Source organism: Solanum dulcamara, chromosome 6 (genome assembly GCF_947179165.1).
Source record: "Solanum dulcamara chromosome 6, daSolDulc1.2, whole genome shotgun sequence".
NCBI lineage: Eukaryota > Viridiplantae > Streptophyta > Magnoliopsida > Solanales > Solanaceae > Solanum > Solanum dulcamara.
Genome location: NC_077242.1, coordinates 16343959 through 16351564, shown reverse-complemented (window position 1 = coordinate 16351564; position 7606 = coordinate 16343959).

Below are 7606 nucleotides of genomic sequence, written 5' to 3'. Positions count from 1 at the left end.
AAAGGTATATCTTGGTCATTTATATAATGAAAGAGATATATATGAGCCATTTGTATTTTTAATAAAAATAAAAAAGATTAATTTAATTTAAGTTTTTATTTTCTCAATCGAAAAATATATACTTGAGCCATTTGTACGTATTGTTAAACAAATAACTCAGATATTTTTAACTTGACAGAAGTGAAAATATTAATTTTTCAAAAAATTATTTTTCTAATATTCTATTAAAACAAAATTCATATAGGGGTATATGAACCATCTCGCAAAGTTCAGGGATATATTTGATACTTCTCACACCTAATTATTATTTTTTTCAACAGTTAATTTCGGTCTTAAATATATTCCTTGTGAATTTATTTTCTTATCATTATATGAGTTTTTTGTTTTTATTTAATTTTTTATTTTGAAAAAGATGAAAAATAAAAAGAAAGAGTGAGAATGAAATAAAAGAGAGAAAAAAATAAAAAAAATAAACTCTTTTCTTTTCGAACATATTATAATTCACTTTTTCATAGTTGTGAAAAAAATTGGTGCATCTAGTGTAGACTTTACAAGAAGATGAGTGAAAAATAAATTTGATCATCAAAATAATATATCAAATTATTCTTTAAATTAAAGAGGATAAAAAAAATTAGTGTATCAAAAGGATCAAATATATATCAAAGCTTACAAATATACCCCTATGTGGATTTTATTTTATTTAAAAATCAAAAATGAAATTCAAATTATTTTTCACTTTCGTCAACTGAAAATGACTCCTTTTTAACGAAAAATATATCAGCTCTAAATTACAACTTGAGGAGTAGATCAAGTCTTTTCCTTTATTATTATTGTTGTTGTTGAGTGGACAAATGTATACCAAATTGTTTTATTTATTTTTATTTGTTAATTAGTTATTTTATAAATCTTGAATTTAAATTGAGTGCGAGTTAAATTTATTTTGAATTTAATATATTAGTGAGTTTATCTAGTAATTCAAATTTTAAACTTTATTTTCTAATTGTCAATCAAATTTTGTATTCTTTATAGTTTTTTAATTTAAAAAAGGAAGAAAAAAAAGGAAGAAAAATTATATGTGTCTTTGCGTTTGGCCATTTTGCAATATTTGTTAAAGAAATTAAAAGACATGTATTTATGGAAGTTATAAAAATCTGAAAATTAGTCTATTTCCCATGTATCGGGAAACTTTCTCATTTATTGAAATATATTTAATAAATAAATTGATAAGAAAAATGTAAATTTGACAAAGAAGGGTATAAATGTCCAAAAGAAATCCTCTTTATAGAGTTAACGTGTATTTTATCATGCTACCCCTATTAATTACTCCATCCATTTTATATTAAGTGAATTTGTAAGAAAATGCACACATATTAAGAAAAATATTCAAGAATATAAGTTGAATTATACTTTCCACTATTGCCCTTTGTAAAATCATAAATATAACTTTGCAAGTAGTGTGATTTATCTCTTAGAAAATCTAAAACTTCAATAAATGAAATGGCAAATATGAAAAAAGTTTCAAACATCTATCTTAAATTTTGAACAATTCAATTATTTTGAACAATGAAAAATTCCTCGAAAATTCACTTAATATGGAATGGAGGGAATAATATTTAGTATTAGATATTGAAAAATAATTTAAGGAATAAGTAATTAATGTTAAGTGTAAAACATAAAAAAAATAATTGTGTTGGCTTGATATGTTAAAAATGATAAATAAAAGTGAAGATTTATTTTCAAAATAGTTAACAAATAAAAATAATCAGAGAAAGTAATATTGTCTTTTAATATTTGTGCTCATATTCGGGCCACATAATTACGACTATTCAGTAGCTCTCACACTAAAAAAAGGAATTTTTCTTTCTCATATAATTTTTAATATATCAGAATAAAAATATTTTTTTATTTTAATATTAATTATTTATTTTTCACATCATTTTTCAAAATCTATAAGTGAAGTTCTTATTTTTAAGGCGTCTGATGTGATGATCCGCCACATCATCACGACATATAAGCGCCATGTAAGTGCCACATGTGATAAAGTTGCCCATGTGGAAGCCTTACATAGGAAAAATGCTAGTCCATAATGGAAGGTTCTAGAGATATGTGGAGAATTCTCTTGGAATACTTTAGAATTCCATGGATTTGCATGAAAAGTCCTTAAAATCTTCTAGTTGTCTAGAGAAATCTAGAAGAGGGACTAGTTTGTAAATATGAAAGGACTTGTGTAGTAACTTTTATTTACATTTAAGCCCTTTAGGAGTAGTATAAATAGAAGGGGTCATTCATTTGTAAACCATTCAGAAATCAAGCAATCAAGTATTCTTCCAAAAACAATACAAAAGCCTTCTTCATAAAAACTCTCTTGTCTTTCTTACAATCTAGAGTTTCCTTAGCGACCTAGTCTTAAAAGCTTACTTGAGCTTATAAAATCGTGAAAGATTTGTGAGTAAGTTGTCAAGTGCCGCACGGAAGTCTAAGTTAAAGTCTAACTTCGTGACAACGTGGTATCAGAGCGAGGTTCTACTAAGGGATATGACAAATAAGGGAGACATCAACACCACTACCTCCACCAACGACAAATAAGATGTTGGAAAGAAGCACTGCAAGGGAAAGAAAAACTCTAAGAGAAATGAGGAGGTGCCTCTTGAGCCTACACCAAGCGAGACCCTAACATCCTACTCACCCTCGGCCATGAGTGAAGATGAGCGAGGCGAGGAGCCCGTGTACGTCACGCCCAGCATGGAGTGGATCACAAGAGTGAATGTTGACCGGCAGGCCATAGAGATATTGGGAAAGAACTTGAACAAGTTCGATGGCAAGTTCAAGTATCTAGAGGAGTTCACCCTTGAGGAGAATGACAACATTCGGAAGGAGTTGGAGGTGCGCAAGGTGGCCGAGTACGAGATGAAGGAGACGATCACTTTCTTGGAGTGTCGGCTCATAGATGCGCTGAGCACAATAGAGACCATGAAGGCCGAGATAGCAGCACTCAAGAGAGATGTGGAAGCGGGAAGATGTGTGACGTCCAGCGCGGACAGGGAGGCCAAGATTGAGGCTCCCAAGCCACCTATGTTTAAAGGTGCCCGTGATGCACAAGAGGTGGAGAACTTCCTTTGGCACTTGAAGAATTACTTCAAGTGTAACAAAGTGAAGAATGACGAGACGAGGATCAACACAGCCGTGCTATATCTCTCGGAGATGGCCATATTGTGGTGGAAGTGCAGGGAGTCTGAGATCGGAAAGGGTCTATGCACAATCAACACTTGAGAACAGTTCGGGGACAAGTTTAAGAAGGCCTTTTTCCCCAACAATGTCATCTATGAGGCAAAATGCAAGTTTCAAGAATTGAAGCAAACGGGTAGCATACGAGCCTATGTGAAGGAGTTCACTACTCTCACGCTTCAGATTCCCAACCTCACGGATGATGACATATTGTTCCACTTCATAGATTGGCTATAAAATTGAGCCAAGACGGAGTTGGAACGCTAACAAGTCAGGACTATCGATGAAGCCATCACACAAGCCGAAGCTTTGACAGACTTCAGGCATGATAAGCATGACCGAGGAAGAGGAGACGAGATCATAGGTAGTCATGACCAAGGTGGGGGAGGTTGTGAACAGAAACAACCTCATCCCAAAAACCATGACAACCTTAAGTCCGATGGTAAGAAGGCTGGACGACGAAGCTATGCCGATAGAAAGGCACAGACTGCGAAGGGGAATTGATGCTACATATGCGGAGGGCCGCATGGCTATGCAAGGTGTCCTAAACTAAAGAACCTTGGTGCCATCCTACGAGAATGGAAGGAGAAAGATGTACAAGGGCAAGAGCAAGGTTCAGACACGACGCAATTAGGCCTGATTGGACTATGCGAAGCTATCGCAAAGCAATCAGGAAAGTCGAAGGAGTACGACGCACAATATGTAGACATCATGATCAATGGACGACCCGCTCGTGCAATGATTGACACAGGTGCAGAGGCCAATATAATGACCAAGTCAGCAGCTATGAAGTTGGGGCTAAGTTACAGTCCAAGTGACGCCCAACTCAAGATGGTTAATGCAACCTTAACATCGGTGTGCGGAGTCACTCAAGGAGTAGACATCACATTGGGCAAGTGGCAAGCTAAGACTAACTTTACCATCACTCCCTTAGATATCTTTGATATCATTCTTGGGCAGGAGTTCTTCCAGCGATGTCATACGGTGATCGACCCCTACCTCCAACAACTCATGGTTATGGAGCAAGAGGGATCGTGTATGGTTCCCCTAGTCAAGATGCCGAAGACGGAAGGACCAACCCAACTTTTGTCCATGCAGCTTGAGAAGGGACTAGAGGAGGGAGTACCGACGTTCATAGACACCATTGCGAGTTTGAGTGAAGACAATGGTGTTGGAGAGGCATTGCCACCTTGCATGAAGAAGGGTGTGCCTCTAAGGTACCAAGAAGGATGGAGGCCAGTGTTGACTAAACCGGGCAAAAATTGGGAAAATAGGCCACTGCCATGTTCCTCGTCCACGGGGAGAGACAATTTCCGAAGGAGGCCACATAGGAACGGTATGAAGACTTGTGGCAGCTTATAGACAAAATTTTAGAGCTTTTATAGCAGCAGTGCGCCGAGGTCATCACAATATCAGGTGGGGGAGAGTGTGATCATCCGCCACATAAGCGCCACGTAAGTGCCACATGTCACAAAGTTGCCCATGTGGAAGCCTTACATAGAAAAAATGCCAGTCTATAGTGGAAGGTTCTAGAGACATGTGGAGAATTCCCTTGGAAGACTTTAGAATTTCATGGATTTGTATGGAAAGTCCTTAGAATCTTCTAGTTGTATAGAGAAGTCTAGAAGAGGGACTAGTTTGTAAATATGGAAGGACTTGTGTAGTAATTTTTATTTATACTTAAGCCCCTTAGGAGTAGTATAAATAGAATGAGCCATTTATTTATAAACTATCCAGAAATCAAGCAATCAAGCATTCTTCCAAAAATAATACAAAAGCCTTCTTTATAAAAACTCTTTTGTCTTTCTTACAATCTAGAGTTTCCTTAGAGACCTAGTCTTAAAGGCTTACTTGAGCTTACAAGATCATGAAAGATTCGTAAATAAATTGTCAAATGCTGTACAAAAGTCTTAGTTGAAGTCTAAGTCCGTGATACTGAGCTCAAATAATGGACAAAATTTAGTGGAGTAAATGATTCTCTGTCCCATTTTTCCTTGGAAAGGATAATGATTCTCTCTATCAGTGTCAATTCATTTATTGCTCTTCAAAATGATGACAAGCTTAATGGAATCCTATTGTACTTCTTTATTTTTTCTAAAAAATAAAATAAAATGAGCTTAATTGTGATCCTACTTTGTCTCTGCTTTCAGTCTCTTTTACCTATCACCAATCTTTTATGGGTCATCAGAAAATAATAATGTACAATTCTGCTTTAAATGTACTATCAACTTTTTGGGGTCCACAGAAAATTAAAATAAAATAAAAGAATGGAGCTTTATTTTTTTTAAAAAAATGTACTTGTCGAACATAAAATAAAACGTGTCTACAATTTCAATGGTTGAAATTCGTGTGAGGTGCTATAGATGTGTATAATACTCCAATTTGTTTTTTATTAATCATTGAACCATAACCAACAAAAAGACAAATATGTCATTTTCTGATAATTTTTATTTAATTACTAAACGTCGATATTGTGAGGCCTAACTATAATTTTATGTACACCAACCCTAGCGGTGACAACATAAATAAAGGTAAAGATGGCATGATATTAAAATAATTTTGATTAAAGTTACTCCATAGTTATACATAGGAAATATAATTTTAAATATTAAAAATAATTAAATAATTATTTTATGAAACGTGAATTCAATTTCAAAGAGATAACAAAGTAAATGATATTTATTTATGATGTTTCACATGGTAGATATTTAGTAATAACTTAAATTTTTTATTTTATTCTTCATAAAATAGTATCAGTTCAAATTATTTTTTCTTAATTTATGAGTCCATTCAAATTCAATACATTTCTTATGTACCCATAGGTACTATATTGGATTTGAATCAGATTTCGAATCAATCTATATTGAGTGTCTGTCTGCTTTTACATAAATTGAAATGAAAAATAACTTGATTAATTAATATAATTTAAACGGAAGAAGAAAGAATTCAATGTATTAATGCAAAATAAAGTTGCACTTTTCGATTGGTTTCTTTATTGTGAGTAGGAAATTTGTGATTGATAAGTTATAATTAAGTTATACTAAATTTTTAAAAATAAATTTTTAATTAAAAAAATAAAAAAATAAAATTTTAATCAGAAAAGATTCTTGAAATAAAGAAGAAGAAAAAAAAGGCACTGCTTGGAAGAAGTGCCATGCAAATGGAGAAGATCCAAAAAATAAAAAAATAATTTTAAAAAATGAAGAAGATCTGGTGCAGATCGACAGTATTAAAGATTTCCTTGAGTTGCTGAGTCGTGCCTCGTTTGTATCTACAGTTATTAAACACTTTAGTAAACTCTAATTTAAAAGTTCAATTTACTAAACTCTAATTTCAAGAAGTGGACCAGAAATAAAATTTGGAGTTAATGGTAGTAGACCCCCAATCCCCAGGACAAACCACGTGCTACAACAATATTATTTCCTCATTCACGGGAAACATGGAGTAGGTCTTTTTTTTTTTTTTAATTTTTTATTATAATAAACAAATAAAAATGAACCAGTGGAGAACTATAATCAAACTACTTCAACCTTAATTTATTTGATCTATTTTAATTTAATTTAAATTTTTTTAAAAATAATATTTTTGAATGGTATAATTTTAAATTAAATATATCAAAATATTCATTAATTTTATATTCTTAGAAAGTTAAAATTTTAAAAAATTATTTAAAAGGAAAAAAGTAATTTTTTAAACAACTAAAAAAAGTAAGTCAAATAAAATGATCCAAAATAAATAAATTTTCAAACATCAAAGGTATATTAATTAATTTTTTCAAAATTATCCATATCTTGAAGGACTGCAATTTTAAGAGAAGTCCGAAAATAAATTTTTAAAAAATATGTTCAATAATATTTTAATTAACCTTTTTATTTTTAAAAAATATATTACATTCAAGAAAATTATTTTATTTTCGAACGAAAAGGCTAGTCTGTCAGTTGGCTTGTACAATTATTTTTTGTTTTGTTTTGAATATTAAAAATAGATGTCCAATAATATTTGTTCAATTTATGAAATTAAGAGATAATTTTATATTTAATTTCTAATTTACATTTATCATTAATTATAGTCAATTTTCTATTACATTTTTAAAATATTGTATTTATTACTCCTTCCATTCCATATTAAATGAAATTTTGAGTGATTTTTCATTCTTCAAAATAATTGAATTGTTCAAAGTTCAAGATAGGTGTTTGAAACTTTTTCCATATTTGTCCTTTCATTTATTGAAGTTTTATATTTTTTAGGAGATAAATCACACTACTTGCAAAGTTATATTTATAATTTTACAAAAGATAATAATAGAAAGTATGGTTCAAATTATGTCCTTGAATATTTTTTCTTAATATGTATGCATTGTCTTACAAATTCACTTAATATA